Source organism: Schistocerca piceifrons, chromosome 9 (assembly GCF_021461385.2).
Source record: "Schistocerca piceifrons isolate TAMUIC-IGC-003096 chromosome 9, iqSchPice1.1, whole genome shotgun sequence".
Taxonomy (NCBI): domain Eukaryota; kingdom Metazoa; phylum Arthropoda; class Insecta; order Orthoptera; family Acrididae; genus Schistocerca; species Schistocerca piceifrons.
In genome coordinates this window covers 219,773,209-219,791,224 of record NC_060146.1, presented here as the reverse complement: position 1 = coordinate 219,791,224, position 18,016 = coordinate 219,773,209, and the positions used below count along the sequence as shown (strand labels likewise).

At 40.6% G+C, this 18,016-nt stretch overlaps 1 protein-coding gene across 1 annotated transcript in view; it reads right to left on the bottom strand.

Moving 5' to 3' along the window:
* The window catches only part of LOC124717192 (gamma-interferon-inducible lysosomal thiol reductase-like), a 94,804-nt gene that overhangs the window by 38,901 nt on the left and 37,887 nt on the right, over nucleotides 1-18,016 (bottom strand). The gene's annotated exons all lie outside the window — the stretch shown is intronic.

The window sequence follows — 18,016 nt, the reverse complement described above, 5'->3', positions numbered from 1 at the left end:
GACTGGATCAGACTCTAAATGTGGCTCTCCAGCAGGTACACAACTTCCTCAAATCCTGCCCTGAAATGAGATCCATCCTTCATGAAATCCTCCTCACTCCACTAAGAGTGTCTTTCCGCTGTCCACCTAACCTTCATAACCTCTTAGTTCATCCCTATGAAATCCCCAAACCACCTTCCCTACCCTCTGGCTCCTACCCTTGTAACTGCCCCCAGTGTAAAACCTGTCCCATGCACCCTCCCACCACCACCTACTCCAGTCCTGTAACCTGGAAGGTGTACACGATCAAAGGCAGAGCCACGTGTGACAGCACCCACATGATTTACCAACTGACCTGCCTACACTGTGAAGCCTACTATGTAGGAATGACCAGCAACAAACTGTCCATTCACATCAACAGACACAGGCAGACAGTGTTGGTTGGTAATGAGGATCACCCTGTGGTTAAACATGCCTTGGTGCACAGCCAGCACATCTTGGCACAGTGTTACGCCGTCCGGGTTATCTGGATACTTCCCATTGACACCAACCTATCAGAAATCCGGAGATGGTAACTTGCCCTTCAATATATCCTCTCTTCCTGTTACCCACCAGGCCTCAACCTCCGCTAATTTCAAGTTGCCACCCCTCGTACATCACTTGTCACTCAACAACATCTTTGCCTCTGTACTTCTGCCTCGACTGGCATCTCTGCCCAACCTCTTTGAATCTTTGAATTTACATATGTCTGCCTGTGTCTGTGTATGTGTGTGTGTGTGTGTGTGTGTGTGTGTGTGGTTCAAATGGCTCTGAGCACTATGGGACTCAACTGCTGAGGTCATTAGTCCCCTAGAACTTAGAACTAGTTAAACCTAACTAACCTAAGGACATCACAAACATCCATGCCCGAGGCAGGATTCGAACCTGTGACCGTAGCGGTCTTGCGGTTCCAGACTGCAGCGCCTTTAACCGCACGGCCACTTTGGCCGGCTGTGTGTGTGTGTGTGTGTGTGTGTGTGTGTGTGTGTGTGTGTGTGTTTTTTGTGTCTATCTACCAGCGCTTTCTCGTTTGGTAAGTTACAGCATCTTCATTTTCTATATATATTTTTCCCACGTGGAATGTTTCCCTATATATATATATGAGGGAAACATTCCACGTAGGAAAAATATATCTAATATCTAAATATATCTAAAAACAAAGATGATGTGTCTTACCAAATGAAAGTGCTGGCAGGTCAACAGACACACAAACAAACACAAACATACACACAAAATTCAAGCTTTCGCAACAAACTGTTGCCTCATCAGGAAAGAGGGAAGGAGAGGGAAAGACGAAAGGATGTGGGTTTTAAGGGAGAGGGTAAGGAGTCATTCCAATCCCAGGAGCGGAAAGACTTACCTTAGGGGGGAAAAAGGACGGGTATACACTCGCGCACACACACACACACATATACAGACACAAGCAGACATATTGGAAGACCAATATATAAATAATACATAAATATAATATAATATAATATAATATATAAATAATACATAAATATAATATAATATAATATATAAATAATACATAAATATAATATAATATAATATAATATAATATAATATAATATATATGTCTGCTTGTGTCTGTATATGTGTGGATGGATATGTGTGTGTGTGCGCGAGTGTATACCCATCCTTTTTTCCCCCTAAGGTAAGTCTTTCCGCTCCCGGGATTGGAATGACTCCTTACCCTCTCCCTTAAAACCCACATCCTTTCATCTTTCCCTCTCCTTCCCTCTTTCCTGATGAGGCAACAGTTTGTTGCGAAAGCTTGAATTTTGTGTGTATGTTTGTGTGTCTGTCGACCTGCTACCACTTTCATTTGGTAAGTCACATCATCTTTGTTTTTTTTATATATATATATATATATATATATATAGACACACACACACACACACACACACACACACACACACACCGGGTGATCAAAAAATCAGTAAAAATTTGAAAACTTAATAAACCATGGAATAATGTATATAGAGAGGTAAAAATTGACACACATGCTTGGAATGACATGGGGTTTTATTAAAACAAAACAAAAAAAACCATATTGGTAGATACGTGAAAGATCTATTGCCCACATCGTTTGGTGATGATCATGTGCTCAGCCGCAACTTTCGTCATGCTTGGCCTCCCAGGCCCCCAGACCTCAGTCCGTGCGATTATTGGCTTTGGGGTTACCTGAAGTCGCAAGTGTATCATGATCGACCGAGATGTCTAGGGATGCTGAAAGACAACATCCAACGCCAATGCCTCACCATAACTCCGGACATGCTTTACAGTGCTGTTCACAACATTATTCCTTGACCACAGCTATTGTTGAGGAATGATGGTGGATATATTGAGGATTTCCTGTAAAGAACATCATCTTTGCTTTGTCTTACTTTGTTATGCTAATTATTGCTATTCTGATCAGATGAAGCGCCATCTGTCAGACATTATTTGAATATTTTATTTTTTTGGTTCTAATAAAACCCCATGTCTTTCCAAGCATGTGTGTCAATTTGTACCTCTCTATCTACATTATTCTGTGATTTATTCAGTTTTCAAATTTATACTGGCTTTTGGATCACCCGGTATATACATATATATACATTAAAAACGAAGATTCCATGACTTACCAAACGGGAAAGCACTAGTAGATAGACACAATAAAAAAAACACACACACATAATTTCAAGCTTTCGCAACCTAAGGTTGCGTGTGTGTGTGTGTGTGTTTGTGTGTGTGTGTGTGTGTGTGTGTGTGTGTGTGTGTGTGTGTGTGTGTGTGTGTGTGTTTTTTTTTCCTAATTCGGAAAGAGGTCTTTTGGCTGAAAGCTTACTTCTTTAGCAAGTTTTTGTTGTGCCTGTCAGCGACTCAGAGTCTTTACTATATAGTGAATACACTGATCCCATTGAACAGAGTTAGTAACAAAGAAATGACAAATTTAGATGTCATACACAATGCGGAAGCTCTTCAAGCATCACAGTGTTTGTGACATCGTATCTCCTTGACTATATTTTATCTTGTAATGTAATTTTTTAGGTTTATTTAGCAAAATATGTGGATACTGTCAGTCAAATTTATTGCAAATGGAGTTAGTAGCACAGAAGTAATAAATTTAAACACTATGCATGATGAGGCAAGTTTTTCTCGCACCTCACTGCTCATATTCTTATATACGTATGGATTTATTGCAATGTATATACCAGTGTGTGTGCGGGGGGGAGGGGGGGGAGTAGTTGGCATGTTGTAACATTACCCACAAAAGGTCATGGACACACACAGACACACACATACACACAAGAAAAAGTAAGGGCCCAAAGATGGAACCTTTTGGGACATGACATGTACTTAGTTACATGTTGAATGATATGCTATAGCTTAATACGGGACTCTTTCCTACTGCCATCCATTCTTTCCTTTCTGAGAGGTAGGATTTGAACTGTTTTGCAGCATTTCATGTTACACCATAATATTGCTGTTTACTTAAAAGAACACTGATCTACACTGTGAAATGCATTTGAAAGGATGCAGTAATTAATTATTGTCTAACGAATTAAGTTATTGTAACTGTACATGTAAATAAGATAATGTGCTAATCTACTGACACTTATAATTTACCTCTATGTGCACAGTTTGAAAATAACTTTATAGTGAATACTAGCTGTTACACATGGCTGTGCTCACATAGCAGTAGTTTTGTTGTGATAGTTGATTGTGAGAAAGTAAGATGTTGTACATGTGATAACATCAGCTGTCCTCACGTGTGTGACTGACTGGTTGAGTACACAGTGAGATGTGCCCCTGCGCACACCCAACTGCTCCAGCACACGACAGGGCAGCTCGTGCAGTGTCACTGCCGAGCCGTGTGTGTGGAGGGACACTGGCAGGAGGGTGCATCAGTGTGTCAAACTATTCAAGTAGCCATAAATTGTACAGTGTGTACACTATGCAACAAATTTAATAATTTTAACGTTATGCAAAACATCAACCAATAATAGCATTTTAACACATATGATAAATTTCAAAAGTCAAACAGTAAATAGCTTTTTAAGATGGTAAATATTTTTCTATAATTCATGTAATATTGTTAAAATCAACAAACATCTTGTACTAGACACTTTCTAAATTATATCTCAGTACCAAACTTCATCAAAATCAGTTCAGTGGTTTAGTCATGAAAAAGTAGCAGACAAACACTCTTTCACATTTATGATATTAGTATGGGTACAGAAGTACGAATGAACAGAAAAATAGCTACTTTGAAAAAATTACTGCTCTTTCTCTTATACTTCTCAGTTGATATTTTTGCAGTCAATACAGGTACTAGCTTTTTGTCTGCATGTTCTCCTGCATACACAAGTCACACAAACCTCACACTTATGAGCTTTTAATCTGAAACCCTGAGAAAATGCTGCTGTGCTCATTTTTGCAATCTGGCTGACATATTGACAAACATGAATGAGAGACAAAATGTACATCATATTTTTAAAGTATTCCAAGACAACTAAAGACGGCAATGAAATACCAAGAAGTTACTTTAAAGCTTTTCGCGTCAACTCTCCTCATTCCTATCCCTACCACTATGGGTAGTAGGAGTGTATCACTCCCACAGTATTTTTATGCAGATAATGATTCATGTGAATATAAAGTTTGGGTGAAATTGGTCCAAGCATTCCCGAGTTATTCTTCCATGTTATTGCCCTTCAACCCTCATCATTATGGAAGATAGTTGGTTCCTACACTCACAGTGATTCTTCCAGACAGTAAGTGATACCACACCAAGATTGGTTGAAATTGATTCAGTGATTTAGAAGGAGACATGGACTGTACGTTGCACATACATACAAGGAGTTTTATAAATGTAATACTGTGTAGTTGACATTTAGTTACATATATAATTAGTCTCTTGGTATGAGACTAGACTGTACTTTTTCTGGATGAACTAAGGAACTGCCAATTACTCCTGCTGACTTTTAAAACAACCTTTCACGAGTGACTGAAAAGAGAATGTTGAGAGGGGGAAGACGCTGGTTGGTTGGTTGGTTTGAGAATTAAAGGGACCAAACTGCATAGGTCATCGGTCCCTTGTTTCATAAACACACAGAGCACTGTGAAACCATCCATCAGTCATTCGAAGCACAAGATAAAAATTCTAGGGGAAGAAAATCCCCAAGGTCAATAATAAAGAAACATGGAAAACGGAGCACAGCAATAAAAACAACAAAGAGAAGAAAGGCAGAAAGAATTAAAACTGTACAGCAGAGGATCGTGGCTGGCTGATCACGAAAATAATAGGATGAGCCAGCCACTCTGCAACACGTTAAAACCTCCATCCTAAAAGATTAGGGTGGAGTTGAATTAAAACACAAAACTAAGTAAAAGATACAGCTCAAAAGAGGGTGATGTAATAAAATTAAATGGACCTATAAAAGCCGGTTGCGCGAATAAAACTTAAAACCCGATCTGCCATAGAGACATTGTCATCTAAAAGAGATGATAAATCACCCTGGAGATTAAAAGCATGCCTGAGAGCAGTTAAAAGAGGACATTCCAACAACAGATGGGCCACCGTCATGGTTGCACCACAGCGACAATGAGGGGGGTCCTCTCGACGCAGCAGATGACCATGCGTCAGCCAAGAGTGACCAATGCGGAGCCTACAGAGAACAACAGAATCCCTGCGAGAGGCCCGCGTGGAGGAAACCCACACGGTCGTGGCCTCCTTTACTCGCCGCAGCTTGTTGGGTGCAGACAGGGTGCGCCATTCGTCTGCCCACATCCCAAAGACCCGACGGCGTAACACCGATTGGAGATCAGTTGCCGGGAGGCCGATCTCCAACGGCAGTTTGCGGGTGGCTTCTTTAGCTAACTTGTCGGCGTGTTCGTTTCCCGCTATCAAACGTGTCCCGGGGTCCATATGAACACCACTGAACGTCCACGCTGGTCAAGAGCGTGAACGGAATCCTGGATGGCAACAACAATGGGATGGCGTGGGTAGCACTGGTCAAGAGCCTGCAGACTACTGAGCGAGTCACTGCAAATGACAAAGGACTCTCCAGTGCGGGTATGAATATGCTCAAGGGCACAAAAAAGGGCTGTCAGTTCGGCGGTGTAAACACTGCAGCCATCCGGCAAAGAGCGCTGGTCGACATAGTCCGCATGAGCATAAGCGTACCCCACATGGCCATCAACCATCGAGCCATCGGTACAGATAACCTCTGAGGCATGGTAGGTGCCTAGGAGAGCAAGGAACTGGCGGTGCAAGACTGCAGGAGGAACTGTTTTGATCAATTCAGCCTGTATAGTTGACACACGCACTTGGTCCAAAGTTACTTAAGACATTGCTTGCATGTAATAAAAGACTTTTGGCTCAGAAAAGTGTGAAAGTGATGTTTTAAGAAGTCTAAACATCCCCTGGATGGTATCAGAACCTCTTTTTTTTAAACTCATACCGACAGTAAGTACTGGGTCAATGCCTATGTCTGTGCGATTCTTCATAAGGGTAGCACCACTGCATGGTGAAGCCTATGTATTTTTTTTTTTATATATATTCAACTGCTTTGCTTCAGTTTGGAGTTTGACTGCTGCAAACAGGTGCTTGTATTTTGTTAACAGCTCATTTGGCCATTTACAGACCTAATAAGTCAGGAATTTCAAGTAGAACTCCTCCAAGCTGTGTAACTCTTTGAGTGTTTCAATAATCCAGCACTGAAGCAGCTACAAGCAGAATTGCTAGTGTATACCAAAGGGAAGCATTTGCTGAAAGGATGGCACAGAAATTGTTTTCTCATTTATGAGAAGGAAAATTCAAGTTGTGTGATGAACCACATTCTGGAAGATGTTCTCTTTTTGACGAAATTCCCCTACAGCAATTGTTTCACAATAGCTCTCAACAGACATCATCAGAATTGGCACAAATTACGGAATGCCATCGCATTACCTTTGTTCCTCTTGTGCGTTCACTGGATAAAAAGCTAAAATTGGGCACATGGGTTCCACATGATAAGTCACACTAACAAAAGCCAGTGAATTACTTTGTGCTCATCTTTGCTGGACCATTACTTTTGGCTTTTTAGTATCCAGCAGCAATTCAGATTCCCCACTTGCCTGAGAACTGATGTGCAAAACACATGAGAGATACTCGGGCTCCAGCCTACTGCTGCATATGGTGCCCACACATGGAGCATCCACCACTGTGAACACATTAGGTGGTGCCGCCATCTGACGAGTGTGAGCTGCTAAATACTGAGGCCCAGCTCGGCTAGCCAGTCTCTCAATAGTCTCTGAAGCCTTTAGTTACACCTCATAGAATAACAGACTTTTAACTGATTTATGTTTGTGATATGGATCATTCCTTGGACCATTGTATATGCTTGAGACCACTTTGCTACACTCTAGACACATTCAGGTTATCCATTCACTATCTGAACTCTACTGTCAGTGACCTCAGGAACCGCCCGTTTCATTCTGCCAGTATTTGCACTGCCATCCAACCAAATGATTGTAAACTGTTTTCTACACGTGCAGAGCAGGATGGAAAAGGCTTGTTGCAGGAACAAGCCATTCCTTTGGAACATTGTTAAATGTGACAAGAAATTTTGTGTGTGTGATTCAGCCCATCAAAAAAAGCAAAATCTTTAAAAAAATCATGTGGTTTCTTTGGTGGAACCAAACCGGCATTCTTCACCATGCATGGATACCCAGGAATGAAATGACAATGGCTGCCGCATATACTGAACAGCTAAGATGATTCCTTGTATCTATTGAAAACAAAACACCTGGTGGAACAGTCTTGTCAGTCTATGATAATGCATACAGCAAGAATCACCACATATGCAAGTGCTGAACTTTGCTGGGAACCACTTCCATATTCACCAGACTTAGTCCCTTCTCATTATCTTTTCTGGTCTCTCTCTAGCAACATTTAGGGAGAAGTATTTCATGGTGAAGCTCTCCTCCAGCAAATGGCTAACAGATTTCTTCAACTCAAAACCATAAAAATTCCACGGGAGAGGCATAGGACTGCTACCTGAAAACTGGCAAGCAGTCACTAATGATGATTGTGATCATATTACTGAGCAGTGTGTCAGTCCTGTTATTGTTTACTGTATTGTGACATAATGTAGTGTACTTTACACTAACAAAATAAAACCATAGCATGGTAAAAGCTGCATTAAGCTACACATTGACTCAATATAAATGTAACTTTACATAGAATACAATCTGTTGTCTGTGCGCTGGTAATTTATAGACTGTTTAATGCCAACATTAGTATTAATTGGAATTTACATCCCTGAACCCAGATACTCTGATAAGCTGCACTAGGGGTGGGTAATAAGGGACTGGTAATCTTACTTTGGCTTTGAATATTTTGCAGCAGAATATAAAAATTCTTTTTGAATCCTACATGGGCACAGATTGCATGGAAATTGTTCCTACCTTTAGTATTGTCTTTGTGAATTTCGTACTTCATCCTGACTTCACTCTTACTACCAACCTAAATACCATTAGGAGGCACATATAATGATATGTAGATTTAATATCACAAAAGAAGCTTTTGCAAGGCATCTGGTTATGAACTCTACACATTTTCCCAGAATATTTTGTCACAGATGATACGCTACCAGTCCCACATGCAGGTCAGTGCAGTTATGAATTTGGAAGTATTACATGTATGTCTCAAGTTCAGTTGCTAATGGGTGTGCTTTGAGCAATGGATTTAGCCAACATTTGCAGTTAGTGGTCCTCATTGTGTTTTTTATTGGGTGGTGCTCAGACATCAAGAAAGATTTGCAAATTATAAACTGCATTGATAAATTTAATACAGACATGGGTTATGCATTAAGAAAGCTGTAGAATTTAGTACTTGATACAGAAGCACCAAAGAGAAGCAACAGGACAAAACTTTTTAAATGGCTACTGCCACTGCTCCTCATAAATGAGGGAGGCAGGACCCACCAGTGAAGAGAAACTGAGTGAGGAATTTGTTGAAAATCACTTCAGAGACAAAAGAAGTGATGGTTTGGATACGACAAGAGCAACCAGAGCATGTCATAACAGTGTCAAAGAGTGAGAAGGCTCCAGGTCCTGACAAAATGCACACTGCAGTACTAAAGCTGCTTAATGTTGAATGATCTCTGTCTTGCTTGTTTACTTTAACATATTTATCAAAGCAGAATCATTCCATATGACTGGCTCTAATAAGCATTTGTACCACTTCTCAAAGGGCCCAATGCAAAGTGCTACAGTGGCTTCAGAATGGCCATTTAATGTGTCCTCAAATTGTTCTTTAAAATATAGCATCTGAGAATATACTGTAACTGTGAAGACAGCATTGGAGCCTCTCAATTTGGATTCAGGAGTGGTTTCAGGACTTTGGAGGCATTACTCAGTATTCATGTATTGTATCAACAACATTGCGATGTTTATGAGGTCTGTTCAAAAAATTCCCGAACATTTGTAATTTCACACTAGTGGTGTGTTGGAGTGAAATCACAGTTTTTAATGTGTAATTGCCAGAAAACCTCTATGGGGCTAAAAGAAGTTTTGAAAGCATGGCAAGAACACTTCCACAAACTACATGAAGGGCAGGATGAAACAAATACCCATGATGAAAGATATCACCGTTACAGTGGAAATAGAAAGAGAAGACCTGCAGATGTTGGATGTGGAGAAAGCTGTGTTAGAAATGATAAATGGCAAAGCTCCTGGAATAGATGATGTCACAGTGAAAATGATCAAAGCCACAGGTCCTATTGGAATTCAGTGGCTGTACAGAATAATGAGGACAGTATGGACATATGGAAAGATTCCTGGTGACTGGACAAAGGCAATTACTGGACCTATCTTTAAGAAAAGTGTCAAGGCACTCTGTGAGAGTTACAGAGGAATAGCACTACTGCGCCACTGCATTAATATTTATGAAAAGATAATTAAGTAAATATAATTAATTAACTAAGGGAGGAACAACAAGGATTTCAATTTGCAAGGTCGACTATAGATGCCACATTTACAGTCAGACAGTTGCAGGAAAGAAATGGGAATTTTGGGAAAGACATTGTAGTTGCATTCATAGATATGAATGACACTCTTAGAAAGGAAGAGATATATCAAGATTTGAATACACTGGAACCATGAAAAGGAATGCAGCTGAGAATAGTAAACATATAGCCTACAAAAATGTTTGAATTATATTATAATAGAAGGCAAAAAATCAGAATTGTTTATAACAGACAGAGGGGTCTAGCAGGGAAGTGTGCTCTCATCAGGGCTTTTTAATATAGTCAAGGACAACATCACAAGGAAAGTTTACGAAAGGTCAACAGCAGACAATATAAAAACCATAGGATATGAAAATGATGTGATGACTAGTGAAGAAAATGAGCAGAAATTGGAAGGACAACTAAACACCTGCAGAGAATAATAGAAGAAACAAGCATGGAAACAAGCTTAACAAAAAGTGAAATAATGAAAATCAGTAGGAAAAATTTTAAAAAATGAAGGATGTAACTTGTAAAGGAAAAATTATCAAAGAAATAGATGCTTTCAAGTTGCTAGCAAGTAAATTAACCAAGAAAAGAAACATTAAGGATGAAATTTCTGAGAGAATAGAAAATTTCTCAAAATTTAATTATCACGTATTAGACATACTCAGAAATTGGAAAATAACTACCAAAGCAAAGACGAATATGTATATGTCATATTATCCGCTAATTTTGGACAATGAATCAGATTGTTGGACTTTGACAAAGAAGTACAAGCAACAGAGTACAAGCAGAGTACAAGCAGGGTACAAGCAACAGAGACACACTCTCTACAAGGGAACCTCAGTAAGACAAGAAGGAACAGGATAAGGAATGAAGCAATATGAAACACACTGAATGCCAAGAATCTAAAAGAAACTATGGGGGGTAGTAGGCTTAAATGGTTTGGCCACATTAAAAGAATGGGACCAGAAAGATTTCCCATGAACAAAGTGGAGATGAAGTTACTAATAAATTGCTGAAATAATGCAGAACTTCTTGAGAGTGTTACTTGGCTTTTATTGTTTGACTGCACCCACAAAACACAATTAAATTAGCAATCACACAAAAACTGACAAAATAATTCCAGAAACCAATATGAAGTGGTCAAATACAAAAACTAAGAATAATCGAGGAACCAAAGGGGATCCATGTGCAGTCATACTTGTCTACGTTGGATGTCTCTGCTTTCAGCGCAACCACTCAAAATCACTGTTGTTCGCCCCAAAGCCTCCCTGCTGTAAGTGTGAAGCACCCGGGACATATGGGTACTTGAAGCGTAACCACTGACCTGCTCGTGTATGTCTATGCAGTACTTTCTTGGGTGATGTCTGCTGTCTGGACAGTGGAGGCACAAGAGAGATTGTTTTCTCCAATATCCTCGGTGCTAGTTTGTTTGCCGGGTGAGGTTCTTCGTTACCATTAGCAGGCATGTAAGCTGGCTTGACTATTTCTATTGACACCACTGTTGACTTCTCATTGTAGGAGATTTCCATCGTATGCGTGTTTCGGCGCAAAACGTCATAAGGCCCCGAATACAGTTGTTGCAATGGTGGTTTTATGATGTCTGATCTCAACATAATGTGAGTACAATTGCTCAAGTCTTTGTGCACGAAAGTTGGTTGATGCCGATGCCTAGTGTCTAGAATTGTGCCCAGACGTGACACTTGTCATAGCTGCGCTATGAATGTAGGTGATGTATCAAATTCTCCTGCCATAGGACTCCTGTCTTCAATGAAGTCCACTGGGACGTGGATATTCTGGCCATACACCATTTCTGCGGTAGACATGCCTGTCAGGCTTGCAAGCAGTACACAAACCAAGTAATACCATAGGCAGAGCCTGTGTCCATATATCTTCATGACACATAAAAGCCGCTTTTAAAGTCCGATGCCATCTTCCAACCATACCATTACTCTTGGGATGATAACTGGTAGTCTTGTGGTGGTTTGTTCCACACAGCTTGGCTAACTGTTGAAACAAAGTTGACTCAAACTGTTCCCCTCTATCCATGTTTACATGTACAGGACATCCAAAACGCGCTTTCCAAACGCCCATGAAGGTCTTTGCTGTCGTGTCTGCTGAAATGTCCGGTATCGGCACGGCTTCTGCCCAACGGGTATATCGATCAATTACCCTAAGAAGGTAGCAGAAGCCATCTGAGGGCGGTAATGGTTCTATCAAGTCAAAATGGACATGAGTGAATCTTTCGCAACTGTCAGGAGAAGTCCCTAATGGAGGATGAGGGTGACGACCCACTTTGCTTCTTTGGCAGGCCAAACCTTCTTGCGCCCCTCTCCTGCATTCTTTGTTTACCCCGGGCCATATGAAACGCTCTGTCACCAGGCGGACCATGCTCCTGATGCCACGATGGGCCAGATCGTGAACACTATGAAATGCTCGTCTGCTATAATTTGTTGGCATAAATGGGCACTTTCTACCTGTAGAGACGTCGCACCAAACTTTGAGACTCGAGCTCGGTAATCTAATTTGCACTAGATGGACACCTGTATTCACGTTCAAGAGGAAATGCTGCAACTCTGCATCCTTCTCTTGTGCCACTGCCAACTCGTGAAAGGTTGGGATATGCAATTTAATAGGGAAAAATAATCTGCAGCAAAATTGTCTGCTCCTGCTATATGCCGTACGTTGGTTATGAATTGAGCTACAAATTCAACCTGTCTGTGTTGCCTCAGAGAACTGTGTTTGCCTGGCTGTTTGAAAATAAACTTTAAGGGTTTGTGGTCCATGAAAACGGTGAAGTCTTTGGCCTCTACTGACGTTCTGAAATATTTTACTGCCTCTAAGACTGCCAGCAACTCACGATCATATGTGCTCCAATTTCTTCGCCGCGCATTTAATTTTTTGGAAAAAAAGTGGCAAAGGCTGCCATGCGAAAGTAAGATATTGTTGCAGGACTGCGCGTATGGTTGCCTGACTTGCATCGACAATTGCCAAAGGTGCAGTCGGATCAGGGTGTGCTAGAAGCATTGCGTCAACTACACTTGGTTTCACTGCCTCGAACGAGCGTTGCATTTCCACAGACCACTGAATTCTGCGCTTACCTTTAGCCTTGGTACATGCGAGTGCTGCTGTCAACGGCTCCTGTTTCTCCGCCGTCCCTGGTAAGTGCGCCTGTAGAAATTTACCAGTGCAAGGAATCATTGTCATTCTTGGTATGTGGTCGGGGGTAATGCTTGCTGTAATGCTTGCACCTTCTCCGGCGTTGGAGTAATTCCTGCTGCCTTAATTAAATACCCTAAAAAGTCACTTGGTTTTGTCTTAGGACACACTTCTTGAAATTAATGGTCACACCATAATCACTGAGACGTTGAAAAACCTGTGTCAGGTGATCCTTATTCTCGGTTGTAGTTTTAGAAAATACTAGAATGTCGTCATTGTAAGCGAAACAAAAATGAAGGCCACGCAAAACCTCGTCGATAAGCCTTTGCCATTTCTGGGTGGCATTTTTAAGTCCAAAAGGCATACACGTGTTCGAAAAGGCCAAACGGGGGAGTTACAGCTGTCTTTGGGACGTCTTCTGCCGCCACTGGAATTTGCATATAAGATCTCGCACAATCCACTACACTCAACACATGTGATCCTGCTAGCAAATTGTTTAACTCCTGTAAATTCGGAACCCGGTACTTATCTGGTATTGTCCTTGCACTTAGTGCCCGGAAATCGCCACAAGGTCTCCACGTTTAATCTTTCTTGGGAACTAAATGTAATGGCAAAGCCAACGGGCTGTCAGATGGATGGATAATGTTTTCCTTCAACAATTTCTAAAATTCTTGTTTTGCTGTTACAAGGCAGTCAGGTGGTAATTTCTGTGGCCGTGCAGACACATGGACTGGTGCGGGTTTGATGAAATGTTGCGTATTATGTTTCACGTCTTTCTTCTCGTATTGTGGGAAAAGTGTTGAAACAGCTGTGTAAACTCATTTGTGATGAATGCTTCTCGCACTTGTTTCATGGGATGAGGTGCCTTGATGCCTCTTGTACTGCAACCAGAAGTATTGTCGATTAGACAGCCATTCCTGACATCAGGCAGCAAGCTGAAATTCGCCAGGAAGTCTGCTCCTATTATCGGTTCTGCTACATTAGCTGCAAAAAACTGCCACAGATTTCTCTTCCCCAGTCCGAAATCTAATGGCAGAGTTATTTCACCAAATGTCTTAATCACTGAATCATTTGCTGCAGAAAGCTGTAAGGGTATAGGCTGCACACGAACACGTAACATCTTGTGCGGGTGTAAGGAAGCATCCGACCCTCTGTCTATGAGGAACTTGCACCGCGAAAAGTTTGCCACAGAGAGTCTGTGCGAGAATGAATTGTTTTGTTGGAGCTGTAAGTAACTCACCGCCAGCTGCGCCTATTGCCTGCTGCTTGAGAAGTCTGGGTAATTGAACGGTGGTGAGAATCGTGTTGCACGTTCACCAAAACGCTCGTGATACCAACAAAACTGACGTTGATGTGGGCTCAGGCTGTTGCTCCTAGCTGGTGATTGAGAAAACGTTTTCTGATGCCTCTGAATATTTTTCTCTTTATCATCAACTTCCGTCTGCTCATGCTGCACTGCTGAAACCTGCCCTGTACATCTATATGGTATTCCGCTGTGTTGCTGCGGCCATCTCTGTTGACGCTGCTGTATAGTGTCGTGGAAGCTCTGCGATTGGTGGCAGCGGAAGTGAAATTGTTTCCTGTACTCGATCAGCCATCTCTGCCAGCTTATCTAAATTCAATTCCACGTGTGAATGTACGACGGTTTGCATTGATACAGGTAGGCGACTTGTCCACAGCACTCGCAGCACAGAGTCTGGATTCCCGGCGGGGTCAGAGATTTTCTCTGCCTCGTGATGACTGGGTGCTGTGTGAGGTCCTTAGGTTAGTTAGGTTTAAGTAGTTCTAAGTTCTAGGGGACTGATGACCTAAGATGTTAAGTCCCATAGTGCTCAGAGCCATTTTAACCATTTTGAACAGAGTCTGGCATTCCCGTGTCCGCCTTCGAGGCTTCTCAGGTGTCGGAGAAATTGCAAAGGCGTCTTGACTCCCACCTCTTAATGATGCAATAAATGTAGGATTTGTTGCTCAACCAACTTGGAAACCCGTTGCATTAACGCTGACTTCAGGTGTTGGTAACAGTTTTCAGATGATGGGCTGACAATTACATCTTCCACCAAAGATGTGTAGTTTTGGTCCAACTGGTTTACCACATAGGCGAACTTCGTTTTCTCGTTTGTTATTCCACTATACATGGAATTTGCTTCTGCCTGTGCAAACCAAATTTTTGGGCTCAGTGGCCAAATCGGCGGTAAACGTAAAGCCACCCATGAGATTAAACCTGTATCAGATTCGCCACTGTTACGAAACAGCGCGGATTAATTTTCAATTGGAGTTGCTTGAACTCTGCTGCTTTCGGCTTCCTGCTGTCCAATTTCTGTACGTGATTGAGTCCCTTCCATTCTTGTGGTCACTTTTTCTTGTGACCTAATTTTCGTGTTCGTAATATCGGGGTCACCACTGAAGTTACTAATATATATTGCTGAAATATTGCAGAACTTCTTGAGAATGTTACTTAGCTTTTATTGTTTGACTTTATCCACAAAACACAATAAAATTAGCAATCACACAGAAACTCATAAAATAACTCCAGAAACCAACATGAAGCGGTCAATTACAAAAAATAAGAATAATCACGGAACCAAAGGGGTTCCGTGTGCAGTCATACTCCACTGCGATGGACGTCTCTACTTTTAGCGCGACCACTCAAAATCACTGTCGTTCTCCACAGAGATACCACATGCAAAATGATGTAAATCAAAGAGGACTGGAAAGGAAGGAGATGCTAAATTCTAGACTGTGGGAGGAAAGAGAAGCTTGGAAGAGGCATTGACCTGCATAGGCACAAACATTCCAGAAAGAAGAAGAAGAAGAAGAAGGAGAAGACTATATTGGTTGAATTTCTAAGTACAACCTCCTGCTTTCTTTTGGTTATATGTGACATTGTCTACTGGTTGACTATATCATCAATCGTATAAACGTTCAATTCATCTAGGAGAATGCTGTGATTCACACAGTCAAATGTCTTAGAGAGGTCATAAAAAATTCCAGCTTGTGTTATTTTATTATACAATGCTTGTAAAATTTGGTGAGTGAACACATAAACGGCATTCTCAGTAGAGCCACCCCTTCTGAAACCCAAACTATGATTTGTTGAGGATGTTAATGTCGCTAATGTGAGGTACTATTCCAGAATATGTTACCTTCTCAAAAATTTTGAAAAATGATGTCTGCAATGAAACAGGTCAGGAGTTATTGACATGTCTCTGATCACCTTTCTTAAAGAGTTAGTTAGTTAGTTAGTTTAGAGTTGCATTGATGAATAGCATGGAAAACTGTTCTGATGTGGAACATGTCAAATGCACAAGAAATGCGCACAGGAAACAAGGTTTTTTTTTTTTTTTTTTTTTTTCTTCATTGTAGTGTTATTCCCAAATATTTCTATTACCTATCCCATTCCCTTAAATGGCACAAAATGCATATATTATATCTCCAGATTTATTTACTCATATTCAATAATTCATCTATGGTATAGAAGGAGTTGTCAAGGAGGTATGATTTCAGTTTTTTTTTTTTTTTTTAAATCTATTACTGATGTCTGTCAGACATTTTATTTCATCTGGTAATTTATCAAAAAGTTTTATAGCAGCATATTTTACCCCTTTCTGTGCGAAAGATGGTTAAGTAAAGGATAGTGTAGGTCTTACTTTTTTCTGGTATTGTAATCATGAATGTCGCTGTTGATTTTAAACTGGCCCATGTTGTTGAGAAAAAATTTCATTACTGAGTAAATGTACTGTGAAGCAATTTTAAGAATTCCTAACCCTTTAAACAGATGCCTACAAGATGTGCAACTACGAACCCCACACATTATTCCAACTACTTTCTTTTGACCAGTGAATACCTTTTGAAGTGTAGAGTTGCCCCATAATATTACTCTGTATGACATCAGAGTGTGGAAGTATGCAAAGTATGTTAGCTTACTAATTTCTACATCCTCAAAATTGGCAATTATTCTGATGGCAAAAGTTGCTGAACCTAGTCGCTTTAGGAGATCCAAAATATGACTTTTCCAATTAAGATTCTCATCTATATGTATACCCAAAAACTTAGTATGCTCTACCCTGTCTACTGACTTCTTTTGATGTGTTATATTTATTGAAGGAATTTTACTTTTTCCAGCAGAAAATTGGATGTACTGCGTTTTTTCAAAGTTCAGAGCAAGCCCATTCGCAGAAAACCAATTAATAACTTTCCAAAAGACCTTATTTGTATCATTTCCTATTGGACTTTCTCTTATGGGATTAATAATTATGCTTGTATCATCAGCAAACAGTGTCAGTTCAGCATCTTGTTTCACATAAGAAGGCAGGTCATTCACATCTCTCAAGATTAGATTGGATTAGTTTTTCGTTCCATAGATCCATGCTGAGGAGATCCTCGTAGATGTGGAACACGTCAATTTTTTTAAGCTGAAATAACAGTACTAATAGTATGGATATATACATCATTTGTTTCTATTAAAAAATTCGTCAATGGATTAGAAGGAGTTGGCCACTAGTAAGTCTTTCAGGCTCCTTTTAAACTGATCTTTATTTGTAACTAAATTTTTTATGTTTGCTGGCAAATTATTGAAGATAAGTGTTCCTGAGTAGTGGACCCCTTTTTAAACTAAATTAAAAGCTTTTAAGTGCCTGTGCAGATCATTTTTGTTCCTGGTATTGTATGTATGAACTGAGCTGTTTGTTGGAAAAAGAGATATATTATTTAGGAGGGGACCCATGATCAAACCTTGTGGAATACCTAATGTAATTTCACCCCAGTTAGATGAAGTGGCAAACTCCTTTGAATCACTTGAACCATATAGAGAGACTTTTTGCTTCCTGTTCTGTAGATATGACTTAAACCACTCATATGCT